This window comes from Euphorbia lathyris, chromosome 4 (genome assembly GCF_963576675.1).
Source record: "Euphorbia lathyris chromosome 4, ddEupLath1.1, whole genome shotgun sequence".
Classification (NCBI taxonomy): domain Eukaryota; kingdom Viridiplantae; phylum Streptophyta; class Magnoliopsida; order Malpighiales; family Euphorbiaceae; genus Euphorbia; species Euphorbia lathyris.
The window spans coordinates 87,869,738-87,889,909 of NC_088913.1; the positions used below are offsets into that span (position 1 = coordinate 87,869,738).

A 20,172-nucleotide genomic window follows, 5' to 3' on the forward strand; every position below is an offset into this window, starting at 1 on the left:
CCTAACTTATTAAAAATAGATAATGGCATCAAATTAATGCTTGCTCCTAAATCACAGAAACAACTGGGAAATTCAATATCTCCCAATTTACACGGAATGGTAAAACATCCGGGATCCTTGAGTTTTGTGGGCAAATTACTTGACACAATCGAACTGCAATCTTCAGTTAGCGAGATGGGTGAAATTCCTTCCCAACTGATTTTCTTTGAAATTAAATCTTTGAGGAATTTACCATAATTGGGAATTTGTGTAATCGCATCCATAAACGTTAAATTAATATGCAAATTCTTAAGTTTGTCTAAAAATGTTAAAAGTTGTTTGTCATAGTCCTTATTGCGGACTTTGTGTGGAAAAGGTGGTTTGGGTACAAAAGTTTTTGTACTAGAGTCAATTGGTGCATCTTTTTGTTTTAATGTATCTTCTTTGGGCTTTGGTAAATCAGTTCCAGGTAAAGTTGAATTTCTGGGCATTTCCGGGCCTGAGTAATTTTTCCCTGAACGAAGAGTGATAGCCTTAACATGCTCTTTCGGATTTTCTTCCCTATGGCTTGGAAGACTTCCCTCTTTGCGGGATGGAATTGATTTAGCGAGTTGTCCAATTTGAATCTCCAAATTATGGATGCTAGATGATTGGTTTTTAATAAGCTTATCGAATTTATTCTCGATCTGTTTAAAACCATCGTCGTGATTACTTATTTTCCCGCTCATAGCATCAATAAATTTGTCGATTTTAGAAGATAAAGTGCTAATCGTATCTCTTGATTGATTTTGATAATTAGTAGTACGATTTTGATTAGCATTAGTATTATTATTATCTCTCCAGTTAAAGTTAGGATGATTTCTCCATCCAGGATTATATGTATTGGAATAAGGGTTATTATTTTGGTTTTGCCCTTGGACAAAATTTACATGTTCAATTTCACTCATACCTTCGTAATCCACATCTGTTTGGATTGGCTTACCATTAGAATCACACGGTGCCATAAACCTATCAATTTTGTGCGATAAGGCAGAAAATTGGGCTTGCAACATCGCTACTGGATCAAGATTCACTATACCTTTAACTGATGATGTTGTTGAGGATGATGGTTTCGCTAATGGTACGTGTCCACGTTCTGCGGGCCACATACTGCTGTTGATTGCCATTTCCTCCAAAAGTTCTCTTGCTTGGGCAGATGTTTTCTTCATGAATAACCCTCCAGACATAGCGTCCAATGAACCTCTAGTTGTAGGATTTAGTCCATTATAAAATGTTTGCATTAAAAGTTCAGCGGGCAATTGGTGGTGTGGGCATAAACGTTGAAGTTCTTTAAAACGTTCCCAAGCCTCATAAAGAGTTTCATTATCATTTTGAGAAAAAGATGTTAACTCTTTAATGACTCTTGCGGTTTTTGCTAAAGGAAAAAATTTTGATAAAAATGCTTGGGCTAATTGCTCCCAAGTCTCAATTGATGCGACTGGCATAGAAGTTAACCATTCTTTGGCTCGATCCTTCAAAGTAAAAGGAAAAAGGCGAAGTTTGATTGCTTCTGCAGTTACATCAGTAATTTTAAAAGTGTCACAAAATTCTAAGAAATTTGTCAAATGGGTATTAGGATTTTCGTTAGGTAACCCGTAAAACGTTACATTATTTTGCAACATATTAAGCAACACATGCTTAATTTCAAAATGATGTGCATTAATTTGGGGTCTAACTATACTGTTTGTTACACCGGCCACTCCTGGCCTAGCGTAATCCATAAGTGTGGCCATAACTTCTGGCTCGGTAATTTTAGTTTTTATTGGGGTTTTGTTTTTCTTTTTCTTTTCTTTCTTGTTCTTTTTAAGAGTTCTTTCAATTTCTGGGTCAATAGGATCTGGTGACGTGCCTGAACTTCGAGAACTGCGCATGAACTTGAAATTTCGCACGAACCGAAACTACCTACAAAACAGAATTTGAAAAATAAATATGTTAGTAATTGAAAATAAATAAAATATAAAAGTTTGAATAAGTATGAATAAACCTAGATTCGTAATAAAACACGAAAAATTTAAAATTTTGTCAAAAATTTTGGCGTTCCCCGGCAACGGCGCCAAAAACTTGTTGAGCGATTTCCGCAAGTGCACGGTATACGCTTGTAGTAATAAAAGATATCGATCCCACAGGGAACGTTTTTTAACAAAACTTATTTACAATCGGTTAAATTTACTTTTAGGTTTATGATATGGAAAAATCGTTTAATCGGTTTTGGTTTTGAAATTGCTAGAATGAGAATTAGATTAGAGTATGAAAACGTTAGAAAATATTCTGATTTAAGAATGAATTTGCAAGATAGGAACTTTTAGTACTTTTTAGAAAAGTAAACGAATGTATTTGTTTGCATTAAGCAAAGAAAACAACTTTAAACTTTGTACGAATTATAAAGATGAAATAAATGACGGAACCTCTAATTAATTGGCTTTGAACATGACAAAACCCTTTCGGGATAGTTGCCCTTAATCAAATTAAAACTCTTTCGAGATAATAATTTGCCTAAGTGTTCAACAAAGTTTCCTTGTAAAGATTTTGGATTAAATACGTTTTAATGAAAACACCAGCAGTCACTTTAGTGGATTGGTTACCATAAGTGCTGCAAAAAAATCTATCGAATAGAACAGACTTTATTAGATGAAATATAAATTGATACAAGTTTACAGAGAACATGGAGCATGAAAACATTCGACGGCTTGCAAGTGAACGGGTTGATCAATCCTTTCCTTGGGTTTCGTTAGAGTTTGTCAGGCTCAGGGGCGGATCCTCTACTCAATCTTCTCGTTGAATCTTCGTAATAGAGACTGGGTCGGTCTACTACCAAAATGAAAACTAAACTGGAACAATGACTAAACGCTACTGTTAGACGAGGTACCGCGGCCTAATCTCCCGGGCGGACCGGGGGGTGGACAACCTCATGGCGACGTAAGCGGTGATTGGCGCCGAAAGCAACCAATCGTGGAATCAAGCTGCTCGGCAGGACCGGAGCTCGGAGATATGGAAGAGTCGCCACCCACGAATGGGAAAATGAACACCGATCCCTTGCGGGAGACCGGTGTGGGTTCGGGAAACTTAGGTACGAGCCGAGAAGGCTAGCTCCTTTCCGGAGAAAGGCTACTAGGCACCCCGACATCGCCCGGTTATGAACCACCGGCTTCCTACTCAGCATATTAGGCGATAACGGACTAATCGTATACTTCTTTAAGTTTAAAATTCATTTGAAACATTTTCTTTCTTTTTCAGAAACCGTTTTGAGCATATATTATTGGAAAGCCATATTAGTAAAGAATCACCCATTTATATTATACATACACAGAGAAGGGGGAAGAAAGAAGTGGTTTATTTACAACTTTATTTAAATGTCATGTTGTGTGTTTACTCTATGCTAACTCATTTCCCCAAAACGAGTTCATTTACATGGTTCGCACCTTAATCGCCGTTGGAACGATTTAGGAGCGTTTTAAAACCCCGCTTGATGAAGTTCACCCGAATCGCCATTGGAACGACTCGAGTGTTTGAAAACGTTAGAATAAAAACCTTTTAATAGGAAAACATGATTAAACATACAAGTCAATTTTATTTTGTACAAACCCTTTTAGAAAATGATTCAAAAACTCTATTATTCACAAAGAAAACGATTTTAATTACAATGTTCGCTTAATCCGCCTTTGGAACGAATTAAGGTTTTAAAACGTGATGTTTTGGAACCAATTTAGAAATATTGACAAAAATAACTCCATTTATTTACATTAGGAACCTCTAAAAGTTCATTAGTGTAAATGATTAAATTGAAAACTCTCTTTTTGTGATTTATTTTCCCCTCTTACTTAATGGACTCTTTACCTATTATGATTATAATAATAAACCATTTAAACCAAGATTCACACTCAAATAAAGCCCATTTGAAACCCGGGCCCATGGATGGGCCAAAAGAATAAAGAAAACAATTTAAGCATATATATATATATACATTTAAATCAAAAAGAGAATATGAGAATGAAAGTTAATAAAAAAGGAACTATATAATACATGTATGAAAATACTAGATGTAATACATTTATACTTTAAAAATGTGAAAATAGTAAATAAATCTCATAAATAAGAAAATAATCTTTTATCCAAAATAGTTTCATATAATAATCAATAACATAACCCATATACCCCAAAACTACATATATACACAACTAATATAGTTTTAAATATAAAAAATAACATATACCAATATCTACTAATTATTTTCCAAAATGCCCAAGTAAATAACCTTTAAAATAGGATCTAATATAACTCAAATGAATAAAAAAGAACATATATATACATATACTTATGTTTAAAAATTAAATAAAGAATGATATACAAACATCCTAAATAATTATATACACTAAATATCTAAAATAGTTTGAAAACATATATTACATAACTATACGTATATATATTAAGGATTAAAAGCTTAAAAGTTAAGAAAAAGGGACTGAAATGGCAATTTTTACATTCCAGCAGATTTACCGACGGAAAATCCGTCGGTAAACAGCAATTAGTGACAGAAAAGGAAAATTACAGCAGCACTCCAATTGTTTCCAGATTTATTCAAAAACTTTAAATTAAGTCTAATTCAATTGTTTTGGATTTCCGAACTACCAAAAATGGATTATAGTCAATAACGGAAGTTCCTAAAACGACGTTTTTATTTTAAAACATTATTCGGAGATTCTTTTAAATTAAAACTTATAATTACAACGTTTTTAACACCCGAACTACCTTTTTATCGGATCACGGTTCGTATTGGGATATCAAAACGAGGTTTTTTCTTTTAAAGCAAAACCGAATTTTATTCAACACGAGACGGGAATTAAATAAATACGAAAAATTAAATAAAACGTGATAAATAAATAAATGACAAAATAAATAAAATTATAACATAAAAATAAATAAAGGAAAAGAAATAAATTAAATAAAATAAAACGAGTCTAGTCCTCGGATAATACCTCAAGTTCGGTATCTGACAGTCGAAGCCGATTGATTCCACGAGTCGTGATTTTCCGGTTTTTTGTGTTTTTTTTAATAAAAATTTAACTTTGGGAAATTCGGAATTTTTGAAAAAAAAAAAATATTTTTCTCAAAAAAATCACTTTCTCTCTCTAAAAATGTCTAGAGTGAGAAAGGCTCCAAAAAATCCCTTTCTCTTGCATTGGGATCCGTGCCCCTATTTATAGGGAAACGGGTCCCGGAACAATGGGCGACGCCCGAGTAGAATCGGGCGTCGCCCAAAGCCGTTGGGCGGCCGCCCAACGATTGTTGGGCGATCGCCCAACAGCGTTGGGCGAGCGCCCAACGCGCGGTTGGGCGCGCGCGCCCAACTGCCGTTGGGCATCCACCCAACGCGGTTGGGCGCTCGCGCCCGCCTACCGTTGGGCTTCCGCCCGACGCGGTCGGGCACTCATTCAAAGGGCACCGGGGCGCGTCTCACGTCGTCGGGCGTGCACGCCTCGCGGCCGTCGAGCTCGCGCTCCGCGTCGTCGGGTGTTCACGCGTCGTGACCGCCGAACGCGTGTTCCGCGCTGCCGGGCGCACACGCCTCGTGGCCGTCGAGCGCGCGTCCCGTGCCGCCAAGCTCGTGTCTTGCTCGGACACCGAGCGCGTACCATTCATGGTTGGATGCGTGCGTCCGACAAACATCGAGTGCGCGCGTGCCGTTAAGCATTCGCGAGCTATCCGATCGACAACAGCGACCGAATGTAACTTATTTATTTTATTATTTTTGAAACTTTCGGAATCAATCGCTTCAACCGTCTTGTTTTCAGGTTTTCATCACAGGTCCTCCGACTCGGTGTCTACAGCTACTAAACTTGTTATTATTGAATAAACAATGTGTGTACAGCATATTGCTTTTTACAGAATCGCAATCTAACTTCTGAATCACTTGATTCGGAATTTCTGCATAAATTCTATACTAATCTCTTTTTTCTACATATCTTCAACTCTCTATCAACTCTTTATTTATAGATGTTGAAGAGTCTTGATTGAAGTGTCGTGTCCGTTGTGAAGGATCGTGTCCTTTGTGAAGGATCGTGTCTGTTACGAAAGGACGTCTTTATCCACCCGAACGATCGCGTTTCGTCGAAAACGAAAGTGTGTAACTAGGCTTCTAAAATCTCCTGATCGTACCGAGAATATTAAATTCTCTACCGAGAATGGGGGAGCATCAATTGGTCTTCAAACGAAGGAAGGAGAAGCTGGGGAACGCGTGTCGCGACCGAGAATTTGGGGGCCGCGGTCGCGGCACGGAACGTTTTTTGGTTCTTCTGCTTTCGTTCGCGTCCTCGATTTGGCGTTATTAATTTATGTCGTCTTCGACTCCTTTTGTAGGGTTTTTCTTCCGTTTTTGAGCTCTTTTTGTTCCTATTTGGATTTTACCAAATATTTATGTACCTTACAAGAAAGAAACATATTCGAGAGTAAAAGCTTCCTAAACAGTTATAAATAGCATAAATTTGTAGCAATATTGATGATATTTTAGGTATATTTTGGGCTTAACAATATTTTTCAACAAACAAGGAGCTTAGTTTCGATTTAGTTGTCCATTCCTCTAAATCAATCTATTTTTAAATGGACATGAGAATTATAAAAATAAAATTATTTAATTCAGTTTAATTATTAAATATATATTTATATATGCATATATTTTTTTTTTTTGGTAGGAAAGGGAAAGAAAAAACAAACAAAAAACCCACAAATTAGCCCGGGATTAGCCTAGGGAAGCTAACCCCCACAAGATCATTTGAGAGTAAAGAAAGGAGGAACTCCGGCGGACGCGAGAAAGTTGAGACTCCCAACAAACTCACATGGCCCTCCGCAGTAAGACGGTCGGCAACCCTGTTCTGCTCTCTGAAAACATGTCCAAAGAAGATGGACTCGAAGAAAGGACATAATCTTTTGATCCATTTCACTAAATTTTGGTTACCCAAACACAAAGCCTTGTTTTTAGAGAAGAAATTAACCACCTCAAGGTTATCAGATTCCACCAGAAGTCTTTTCACATCCAGACTCTTAGCAAGCCTAATTCCAGAGAAAATCCCCCAAAGCTCGGCAGTGAAAGAAGAGCCCACCCCTAGATTCTGAGCAAAGCCAGACACCCAGGCACCACCCTCGTCTCTTAAAACACCACCTACCGCAATTCTTCCGTCTCCAAGACACGAGCCATCAGTATTCAGCTTTACAATCCCCTCCCCAGGTCTACTCCATCCCACAAGATGAATCGCATTCCTCTGGATAGTACCAGAAGAATTATTCTCCCTGAAGCTATTGATAATAGTATTGACTTTTTTTGAGAAAAAAGCAAGCAAATTAGGAAAGATAAAAGCTCCTTCACCAAAAATCTCGGCATTTCTCCAATGCCACAGCTGGTGACAGACAACTGCAAACAGGATAGTGTTGGTCCCGTGTGATTAGTTCCAGGGGGGTTAGGAACTAATGTAACTTTTTCGCTAAATAATGCTGACTTAATTGATTCTTTAAGTTACTTAACTTAGTTTAGGTCAGCACGGCCGAGAAATGTAAGACAGCTTTAGTCAGATGCTGACTAGAACTGTTTTACTTGTGAGTTGGGAATTAACACTTGAGGTCAGCTTCCAACTCAGCACCAAGATTACTCAGTGTCAGCTTTTACAATTTATATCCTGAGCAATTTAATCAGACAACACATATATAGATATATTGAGAGAGAGTTAGAAATTACTCAGCACGACTTATCCTGGTTCGGCCTCTCCGCCTACGTCCAGTCCCTAGAGTCCCTCCGGGCTTTTTCAATCCAATACTGAGCTCTTTAAAGGTAGAGCACAAACCGTTTACAAGGCAGTTGAATATGCAAGAGTACCTTCCTCTATTCGTCTACTAAACTCCTACTAAGTGCTATAACCGAACACCTAGATTTCTCTACCACTGAGTACTTAAAACCGAGTACTCAGCACCACTCTCTCAATTTTACAATTGATACAAACTTGTTCTTTCTAGATGAAGAACACTTTAGATGATTACAAAATCAATCTAGCTTTTACACAGAAATGGAAGTTTGGTGTAAGATCTTTTTCTTGTTTGAATGTGCTTTGTATCTTTTCTCTTTTTCTCTTGTATTTTTCTTGGCAAAAATCGGCTTAGGATCCAAGCATGAACTTGTCCTTTTATAGTTGAAATCTGAAGACACAATCATTTGAATCCGGAATTATCCGTTGGATTCAAACGGCTCTTTCTTGCGACATTGGTCTGGTCAGCTTCTGATTTGCAGGCCAATCCTGTCGTTTAAATTCCGCAGGCGTCAGGTTTGTCTTCTTCCCGTAGGTGTGTCTTCTAGTGCCAGTTTGTCTTTTAGCTAACGGAAAGTTGACCCATGCATCTCAAAATTGACTCTGTGCGTAATTCCAAGGTTTCTATTATTGGTGCAGACAGTTGTCGGATCTTGTCTCCTAGCAAATGGATCATTCATGCTGTCCTGACAAACACTCAGCTTGACTTTACTGACGTTGCTTTTGTTCTTCGTTTCTGAGTTACTCTTACTCAGCTTCCGTGGTCAGCTTCGTCTGCAAGCTTTTTGTTTAGAGAAGGACTTGCGTTTCACTCAGCTTCTTTGGTCAGCTTCATCTTTAAATATTTGTTCTGAAGCTTGCTTTTCTTCTGTTCCGCTGAGTTGCACTCCACTCAGCTTATGCTGAGTTCTCATGCTGACTTCGTCCTGTCTTACTTTTTGATTCTGTTTTCATATATACTTGTACTCACCATTGAACAAACATATTAGTACAATTAAATCAAAGAACTTAAATTTAATTGTCTCTTAATCATGGATTAACTTAAATAATTTTGTCAAATCAAAATCATGTGGAAAGGTGTTTCAACAAACTCCCCCATTTTGATGTTGGCAAAATTTTTAATTAATGGAACTCAGTTTTGAGATTCCCCATGATTGAGTTATCTTTCATTCTTCTGCAGTTACTCCCTGTTGGGGTTTAGTGTCCTATAGACAATTGTTCTAGGATACAAACTTAATGTAAATGAAGTGTTCTTTATATCATTTGTTTTAATGAGATATATGTTTTATAACTATATAAAGGAAATCCCTTTTAAGCACTAAATAAAGTCTAATAAAAGGAAATCCGTAAGTTTGTTTAAAGTGATTATAAAGTGTTCATACAAGCATGAAGTGAGACGAAACTTTATAATAAACTAATAAACTTAAAACCACCCCAAGTCAAGCAATATGTTTGGGATTGACATATCGCGGTTGAGACTTGCATGTAACAATGTCTTCTGTCCGACAGAAAGCTGATCTCACAAGCTTCATATATATAGATATCTGGACAGTTACATGGATCCGATGAAAAGTAGTTCATTAGGATTGGGGACCCGACTTGAGATAACAGGATGGGTAGATTCATCCTTGTCACCTGTTCATCTCATTGGTATTAATAGGTATAAATAATCCTCAGACTCAAAGGAATGTTAATTGGTCATTCTGGATTACTGAATGTGACGCTTTGATCCTGTTGTAACACGATCCTTAACAGAGATGACTCTGGGGTGTGAACGGCAGAGGTTGGGTATCACAGGAAGTGATTGCGGGATCTTTATACATTGGATTGAGCATTTATCACTCCCGATAAATGGGAGATATGTCCATGGATCGCTTGTGGAAGTCTTGACTCTAAATCCTTGCAAGGTGATAGCTTAAGATTGAAATGAGATTTCTCTTAACCTATCTAATTGGAGTTGACTCGACCAGAACAAGTAAAACGAACGTCTCGCTATATGTGACTTGACATTACCCATAGTCATAAGATTCAGTTCAAGGACGTAGTTGATAAAGGATCGAATTATACCGTAACTAATACGGAAAGGTCAACAACAGAATCAACATGTCTTCTTATAGCTCTAGGGGAATGATTACGGACTTGCTAATCACATACTTTGTACATCATTCCGTTATGCAAAGATTAAATATAATTCTTTGAAAATTAATTTAATAAGTTGCATACGGCTAGTAGCAATAAGAACCTAATGGGTCACACATAAGACTTGGAACCCAAAAGAGAGACAGATGCTAATTAATTGACGGAAGCCCAATTGAGCCCAATAAGGTCCAATTACTCAAGGGGGGCGATTTATGTATGTAGATACATAAATAATTAGTTTGATTTTATTAATCCTAATTAGATTAGGATTATGAATTAAATTAATTAAAGGATAAATAAGTTAGGAGTTTTAATTAGATTATATTACTCCTATTATTATCCAATAAGGTTATTGTTATTATCTTTTATATTTAGATATATTAATAGATAATATTTAAGAATTCTATTCCGAATTGAATTCTTATTCAATAAACCTAATTCTATCTAACTAAGGATTAGATACAAGAAAGATTATAAATACCCCCTATGTAGATTTTCGAAATCTAGCCCGAGTATTCAAGAAAGAGAATTTCGAATTCCAACCCTTAGAAGAAGAGAGAGAATTTCGACCCCTAGCTCGAGGACGAGATTTTCCACCGCTTCCTTCCGTTCAATTGATTTTCATCTCTTTCTCTTTATCCTTGATCTTGTGTTGATTAATTAGAGACGATCTACTTTAGTTGTTAATAAACGGTTGATTCTAACTTGATCTTCTGTTGTTTTGTTTTGTGCTCGGGAACTCGAAGTAAGAGTTGTGGGCACTTCGTTTGCAACGGTAGATAGAACATCTAAAAGGTATTTCTTCTTATCCCTCTTTGTATGAAATAACGGTTAACGGATCTTGAGGTTAATGGAAATAGGTTAAAAATTTTATATTTCCGCTGCTATACGTTAGCCTATTTTCCTTTTAGTGGTATCAGAGCCTGCGTTAAATCCGTTATTTCATATATGAAAATTTAGAAGTTTTTCAATCAGATTGAATAAATATTTATAGTTAGGTTAATTAATAAAACTATTTTGATTAATTAGTTCTAAAAGATAAATAAGTTTTAATTAATTGTTAATTAAAATAAGTTATGCACATGTTCCTAATAATTTTGGTTGATAATCATTATAACAAAATCTATTAGTTTTATGGTTAGATTGATAAAATCAGTTTTATTTATTCTAAAAGATAAAACGGAAAATCTATGATAGTTTTTCCTATTTTCTGAAAATCGTTTTAAAATCATTTTAAAACCGATATATATATATATATATATATATATATATATATATATGTTTTATATTTATATAAAAAAAATTACAGCAGTTCGGGTCGCGCCTTACGGCGCGACCCGACTGCTATTGCGCGGTTACTGATGACGATCATGCCGGATGCATCATACTTGCATCGATGACACCGGAATTACAAAGGCAACATGAGGAAATGGATGCCTATTCCATCATCATGCACCTAAAGGAATTGTTTGGGAAACAGACCAGGTGCGAACGCTACGAGATATCCAAGTTATTATATCGTTGCAGGATGCAAGAGGGCACATCTGTGATGACACATTGTGTCAAGATGATTGGCTATATTACCAAACTTTCTAGTATTGGATTCGCGATGGATAACGAACTAAGCATAGACTTAATTCTTCAAATCCTTCCCAAAGAGTTATTCACAGTTCATCATGAACTGTCAGATGAATGACTTGCAAACCTCTCTTGAAGAGCTTGTAAATATGCTCAAGTCAGTTGAGCCCAATATGAGAAAGGACAAGGCAATATCAGCTCTTGTCATAGAGGGATCTAAGAAAAGGAAAGGGAATTTTCCCAATCCTAAATATCCCAAGAAAGGCAAGGGAGCCATGCCCACTAGAGCTAAGGGAAAGGAAGTGAAAAAGCCCAAAGGAGAGTGCCACTTCTGTGGTGAAGACGGGCATTGGAAAAGAAACTGTTGGTGTACCTAGCCTTCCTCAAAAGGGGAAGAAGCCGGGACTTCAACATCTGGTATGTTTTATATTGAAATTTCATAGTCTGAATCTTTTGGTACTTGATACCGGATGCAGCCTAAGGATATTCCAGGAATATCTACAAATATTATTTCTATTAGCCGTCTTGTTGACGACGGCTTTCATATTTCAATAAAAGACAAACATTGCGATTTCTATAGAGATGGGATTTTCTATTTTTCAGGAATATCACAAAATGGGATTTATGTGCTAGATGACAAAATTTCTGTTTTCGCAATTGATACCAAAAGACATAAGCTAGATAATTCAACTTACTTGTGGCATTGTCGTTTAGGCCATATAAACAAAAGACGCATGCTTAAGCTACATCAAGATGGGCTTATAAATTCAATTGATCCTGAATCATTGAAAACATGCGAATCATGTGTAAAAGGTAAAATGACAAAGACACCCTTTAACAATAAAGGTGAGCGTGTATCAGACACTCTAGGACTTATTCATTCAGATGTATGCGGTCCTATGTCAGTCCAAGCAAGAGGAGGATTCAGATACTTTATAAGGTTCATAGACGACCATATTAGATATGGTTATATCTACTTGATGAAGCACAAGTCTGAAGCTTTTGAGAAATTCAAATGCTTCAAGAATGAAGTAGAAAATCAATTAGGAAAGAAAATAAAGACACTTCGATCCGATCGAGGTGGCAAATATCTTTCAGATGATTTTCTGAATTATCTAACTGAATGTGGGATATGCTCACAATGGACACCTCCCTATACACCACACAATGGTGTATCCGAGAGGAGGAACAGTACCTTACTAGATATGGTACGATTCATGATGAGCATAACATTACTTCCAAAGACATTCTGGGGCTATGCCTTAGAAACCGCCCTCTTCACCCTAAATCGAGTACCAACTAAATCCGCTAGTTCCACACCATATGAATTGTTCGTTGGTAGGAAACCCGTGTTCTCATTCATGAGAGTATGGGGTTGTTCAGCATATGTCAAACGCATTGCGTCCGACAAACTAGATTCTAAATCTGATAAATGTTTCTTCGTTGGATACCCAAAGGAAACTGTGGGATATTACTTCTATCATCCAGATGATCAGAAAGTAATAGTATCCAAGTACGCAACCTTCTTAGAGAAAGAGTTACTCGAAGACACAAAAAAGGGAAGCATGATTGAACTTGATGAAGTTCATGAACAAGAAACACCAACTGAAACAACAGAAGCGGTCGAGGAACCCGATGCAGTCCCATTAGATGAGACTCAAGTGCCACCCCTTCATAGATCACAAAGAGTTCGTGAACTCCCTATTAGATATGGTTTTCTAGTGGGAGATAATGATGAGGTTCCCGTGTTAGACGATGAACCCGAAAACTACGAAGAGGCTCTTAATAGTCCAGATTCTAAAGCATGGCTTGAAGCCATAGATTCTGAGATGGATTCCATATACACCAACCAAGTGTGGACTTTGGTTGATCCACCCTAAGGGATAAAACCCATTGGGTGCAGGTGGATCTTCAAAAGAAGACTGACATGGATGGAAAGGTTAGCACCTACAAAGCTAGGTTAGTAGCGAAAGGATATCGTCAGAAGCAAGGAATTGATTATGACGAAACTTTCTCTCCTATGGCTATGTCCAAATCAATCAGAATAATGCTTGCTATTTACGATTACGAGATTTGGAAAATGGATGTGAAAACAGCTTTCCTAAACGGAAACCTGCTTAAGGATGTATATATGATGCAACCTGAAGGTTTCGAGATCCATTTATGGACTCAAGCAAGCATCTAGAAGCTGGAACAAGCGTTTTGACGAAACCATAAAACAATTTGGTTTCGAACAAAATTGCGAAGAAGCTTGCATTTACAAGAAAGCAAGTGGGAGCTCTATAGCATTTCTGATATTATATGTGGACGATATATTATTAATGGGAAATGACGTAACTCTACTACAGTCGGTAAAAGTTTGGTTATCTGGTAACTTCTCAATGAAAGACCTCGGTGAAGCAGCTTATATACTTGGTATAAAGATCTACAGAGATAGATCACGAAGACTGCTTGGTCTTTCACAAGCTACATACATCGAAAAGGTGCTAAAGCGGTTTAGCATACTAGAATCGAAACGAGGTAACTTACCCATGCTACATGGAGTAAAGTTAAACAATCATCAATGTCCTAAAACCGATGATGATAAGAAGCGCATGGCTGTAGTCCCGTACGCCAGCGCAATCGGTTCGATTATGTATGTGATAACAACCCAAATTATTCTTGAATAAGGAATAAGGGAAAATTAATAGAAATAATGGCAAACCATTATTCCTTCTAAAAGAGATATTTATGCATGATTAATGTGGAATTAATGATAATTAATGCCGGATTAATGCAGGGGTGAATATGCAAATAATGAAGAAAAGGAAGGAGTTTCTAGCATTATGTCACACCACGTGGACCATGGCGAGATACGCCATAACGAGATACGCCCGATGAGAGCGAGTAATGGAGACCCGCCATTGTTCTCAAAGAGAGTGTACATACGCCTTGACGGATCTAAGAATACCAAAAGGCGCCTTTATTACCATCCATGAATGGGAATAAATATAATTAAATAGCAATTAATAGCCATTAAAGGGGAATAAAGACTTGACTGTTCGAATACTCCAACTCTGAGGGTTTCAAGGATAAATGCTGAGATTAATGGAGAATTGATAGCAATTAAAGATGAGTAATGACATGACTGTTCATCTACATCTCCATAACATCCAAATATCATACATGGTGAAAAAGGATAATTAGACAAAGAATGAAGGATCCGCCATCAATACTCTTATGGATAAGGATCCACTGGCGAATCTCCAGATGGCGTATAAAGCAAGACTCATAGGTGGCGGATCTATAGATTCTCCAACACGCCACAAAGAGTCAAACGCCTTGGGAGACCCGCCACCATACCTCGATACGCCAACTCAACGGCAGAGCCGATTCCCAATAAAGGCAACTAATAACTTATTAATGTGCTAACAGTCATACTTGAATAAGATCAGTAACCGCCATTAATGGAGCATTAATGGAGACTTTCAAGTTACCGAGGGTTACAACTACATGACTATAAATAGCTTGCATCTCAAGCTATTGAGGTACACTTACTGATTCTCTACTTTTGTGCTTACAGTTTATTCTCAGAAATATTACTGACTTTGGCATCGGAGTGTCCCCGGCCGATCCCAACGGCGCCTCATAGGGAAGTGCTCCGATCAAGGATTTTTCCACAAGTTATCAATTGGTGCGGTGATCGTGGATCTCTAATAAACAGAAGATCACAAAATCTTGATTGTATAGAGTTTCACAAAGAACAAAACAATGGAGTCAACAGAATAGAAATCACAATCTCAAACTTTGGCTCAATCAGTACAACAAATCTATCTAAAGATACAGTTCTCCATATATTGGTGGGAAAGAGTTTTCTACATTAAATCTGGAATTTTATGATGAAAAAGATAAGTTTCCTCCCCTTTCTTATTCCATTTTTAATTAAAGAAAATTGAGATCCCTCTCTCTTATAAAGTGCTATGAATATCATTACATGTTATTATGATAAATCTAATAAACTGTGAAAGATGAAGTCATAGACACAAATCTTTCATTAAATCTTGCATGCTTACTATGCCCTCATATTTTTATGCATGACAAGTATAATATGATATTATTATTGAATTAGTACAAACGCATGTATAAGACCCGTAATCTTGGGATTTACAAAAAAAATCATCCATTCAATGTGATTTTGTCATTTGATATTAAAATATCATAAAAGGGCTCATGTAATTACAAATGATTTAGATCTGATCGGTCTTTTGGATGAACATGCATATAACTATTAGAAGAAATTACAAAAAAATCATATTTAGTTTTTCCTTGTACAATTCACCATATATATATGGCTTTTCTCCTATATAGTACTTTTAATATCAGAAATTCATATTTTTGAATATTGTTTTGTCAAACAGTTATTTCATTCCCTTTTTTACAAGGATGTGTCTATTCATATAAAAACTGTTTATTTGACATTGTTAGAATTTCTGTTACCAACACAAGAGACTTGAAAATATTGAGTCTATTTGTAATTATCCTGTAATTGTCCCTAACTATTAAGGCCATTATGGACTGATGAATTACCAAATGGGATAACCAAAACTTTCATGTCCTGAGCTAACTACAAAATAGTGCAAGTGTCGGTTTCGGATCAGAACATTAATTTATGCAAAATTCTTAGGATATACATGAGAATTCCTTAAAGATTGGAGGATTGTATGTGAAGGTAGGTGAGAGTGGATTTTGAGTAATTTTCCTTACACTCCAAATTGGAGGAGAATCATGGTACATGTATTTTTCTTCCAAAATTACCCTTTCTCTTTTATTTTATTCGTACAAATGAAATGATATAAGAGTAATTTTATATATAACTATATTATTAAATCATCACTTACCTTTCTTTAATTACACCTCATTCAAATGAGGTTTTAATGATCTCTGAATGCCATTAATGTATGGATGCACAATATTAATTGCAAGTAAATAGCAACTATGTAAGATATCTTACCCAATATAGAATGTCATAACTTTTATGACGTTTAAAATAAATACGCTATCTTGGATATTAATGCGCATTGAAATACAAAAGGACATTATTCTTAAACCATTCTCATTATGGTTATTTATTAAGAATTCATTATGATATTCATGTGCAGTAGCAATCTTTATGGTTATGACCGTTATACGTGATATTATTATTAAAACAAGCACGATTAAAATTCTATTATGAATTTGTTTGACATATAATATTTACTCGGTTTTATCCTTTGACTAAGTTCATTCTAGAGTCAGGGACCAACGTGAAGGAATTATTAAGTTGATTCCAAGATGAACTAAAAATTCCATAAAGAGATATTGCATTATACATGATATTTGCCAACAAGGCCAATGCAAACAGTCTTTTGCTATGAAGTATGTTCCGTGGATTAAGCCACTGATCCCCAAGGTAAGTGAATATAGCTTTTATGCCTTACCATAATCTTTTAATAATGGACAGGGTATGCCCCACTTCTGGAGTTCTTTCAGTGCTAACCCACAGGTACAAGGGAATTGCTAATAATGCAATCAGTGCCAAACACTAGCATGAAAAATAAAGCTCAATCCAGAGAAGTGTATATTCAGAGTCACTTCAGAAAAATTCCTTGACTATGTCATTAGCAAAAAATGAGTTAGAGCAAATCCAGATAAAGTAAAAAGCCCTGCGAGGAAAAAGGTGAAAAGAGCGCCTAAATAAAAGCCATACGAGGAAAAAGGTGAAAAGAGCGCCTAAATGAAAGCCCCACTATGGGTGAGAAAGATCCAGAGGTTGAACGGGCGAATCATCGTACTAGAAAGATTGTCAACAAGCATATCAAGGTATAAAACAATTCCTAGCAGAACCACCCTTGATGAGCAGACCAATCTGAAGGGGAGACCTGCATTTGTATCAATCTGTCATGGATAAAGCTATATGCACCGTGGTTATTCAAGAAGAAGAAGGTCAACAGTTCTCCATCTATTATGTTAGCAAAATGTTGAAGGATGCGGAGACAAGATATTCGAAGCTAGATAAAATGCCTCCCACGGTTGTGACAACATCCATCCGTGTTAAACCATAGCTCCAAGCATAACCTCAACATGATCGAGATCAAGATCAAGAGCCGGCTCCACCATCATGATTCAACATTGAACACACGAATGATGAGATTGAAAGGCGAGTGCATGCCACTCTGGATAGACAAGAGAACAATGCAGAAAGATATGCCATCCAGTTAACAGGAATTCGCCATTCACAGAACGAATCATGGGGTACGAGGCGGAAAAAATGATTAAAGCTTCCAACTTGCCACAATATAAAAGAAAAGAATCAATATAAGTGGGACATTACATATCCCGAACCCAAAGGAGGGGAGCATGTAACCGTTGGAAGAAACGCCAAAGCGTACTACAGGTTGGCCACCACACTGAAGCTTGCTGGGAGCTGGCAAACTAGATAGCTTTGTCCAGAATAATAAATAACAAGACGACAAGCAGAAGACAGATCCCAAAAAGAAATTCAAAAGTGTCATTAATGTCATAGCAGATGGACCATTGTATCAGCCACCCGTGGAAAAAGCAAAAATATCCGTTCTGGATAAAACATCCCTCAATTGCCCCTTTTGCAGAAACAGGTCCAGTAATCTCTCCACATACAGATGCGTTGACAATTGAAGGATGGGAGATGAAATGAAGCGAGTAATGGTAGACACGGGTAGTTCTTGCAATGTCATCACCATAGGTGCATTCGCCAAACTAAAGGTTGATCCGATCCAAATAGAAACAACCATTGTTGACATCATGGGAGTGACAAGTCACACTATCCGGACCAAGGACCAGGTAACTTTAGAATGCAAGCTGGCGGATGATGATCAAGCATGGATTGGTGATCTGTAGTTCTCTATTATGAATGGACAATCAGCTTATAACATCATTCTTGGGCGGCCGTTCATCTCAGAGGTTGCAGCCCTAATTTCCATCCGTCGTATGGCAATGTACATTCCCACCAGCAAAGGAGGAATAATGATTAGCGGGAACCAAAAGGCGGTTCAAGAGACCTACTCGGCGTCGCTATCGATCCGCCCACAATTCAAAGATGACGAAGGTGAGGAAGATGAACTTGTCACTACAGCTTTGGGCGACACAGAAACACTCCTTATTGCTGATGGAAAGCGGGTGCGGATCGCCAAAGGATTAAAACCTGAGATCAAGGAGGATGTTACGAAAGTTCTCATTGAGTCTGAAAGCCAATTTGCATAGGAGAATGAGATCCTCACAGGAGTAAGCCCAAGTGTGATTACTTATAAGTTAAACATCATTGAAGATGCAAATGCAGTCGCTCAGAAAAGATGGAACCATGGGTCTAAAAATCAGTATTTTTACATATTCTTATATGTGCATTAAACTGTTATAGTATCCTATATTTTATAATTTATTTTTTCTCGCCATACTTCTTATATTCATTTGCCTAGCTTTTATTCCTGATATACGCCCAGTGGCTGGCGAATGAAAAGTTCCACAGACGGATCAATTACCTCAAAGATAGGACAATTGATCCCCATCACGGGCGGATCCCCTTTTCATAAAGATAAGAAGCACAGACCCTCAAGAGCTTTCAAATGAGCTCAAACTCTCTCCTCAAAGACAGGAAAAATATTGGTCACCATCAAAAGCGGGTTAAAATTATCTCAAACATGAGAAAATTGTTGGTCCCTTGTAAGGTTGCAAGTATAGTTCCAAGGGGGGGTTAGGAACTATTTAAAATTTTTTGCAATTAGGGCAGACTTCTTTTTCTAAGGAAAAAGGTTTTAACAGCGGCGCTGAGTAAACAACAAGATACTGGCTTAGTCAACTGGTGACTAGGTCAGTTTCTTAGCTTGAGTCAGGAGATAGCACTTAGAGTCTATTCCTGAGCTCAGATGTTCAACGCGCACAACTCAGCTTGACCTCTTTACTTGGTCAGTTTTTGGTTATTTCAAGCAAGCAATATATGTAAGGAGTTAAAGGTAAGAAATACTTTACTCAGCAGATTTATCCAGGTTCGGCTTCTTCTAAGCCTACGTCCTGTCCCCGGAACACGTTCCGAGATTTCGAATCCTCTACTGAGCTCTTTAAAGGTATAGCCTCAAACCTTTTACAATCTTAGCAACTGAGTATAACAAGAGTACCTTCCTCTATACCTCTACTCAATCCTAATCTCTCGCTGAGTACTATAACCGAGTACTCAGCCTCTCCTTTCTATCTTCTAGAAATGATAAGTGTTTTGTCCTATACAAAGATTTGCTAAGACACTTTAGACGATTGAAATAATCACTCTAGACTTTTACACAGATATAAGAATTGTAGTGTAAGATTTGCTTTGCTTCTTTGCTTGCAGAACTTGTGTAGAAATTTGGTCAGCGTAATGGCTTGATCAAGTTCTGTGTTGAATGAAGCTTATGATGGCACTATTTATAGAGACGTCTGGGCATCGGTCATTTTGAATTTCAAAATAACCGTTGGAGGGAAACGGCTACCTGTCGTTGTCATCCTGACTTGCTCAGAGCTCTCGGCCAATCAGAATTGTGTATCTTCTGTCCTCGGTCAGCTCAGCAGACTGTCTCTCCTTTTATGGTAAAGTCAACTGGACAGCATACTGTGTCGTCTGAACTTT

General features: G+C 37.2%; 1 non-coding gene across 1 annotated transcript; it reads left to right on the forward strand.

The window, feature by feature from the left end:
- Positions 1–1,275: 1,275 nt before the first annotated feature.
- On the forward strand, positions 1,276–1,382 carry LOC136228148 (small nucleolar RNA R71). Its single transcript, XR_010688482.1, has one exon. It is a non-coding gene; the product is annotated as a small nucleolar RNA R71 (small nucleolar RNA).
- The last annotated feature ends 18,790 nt before the right edge of the window (positions 1,383–20,172 follow it).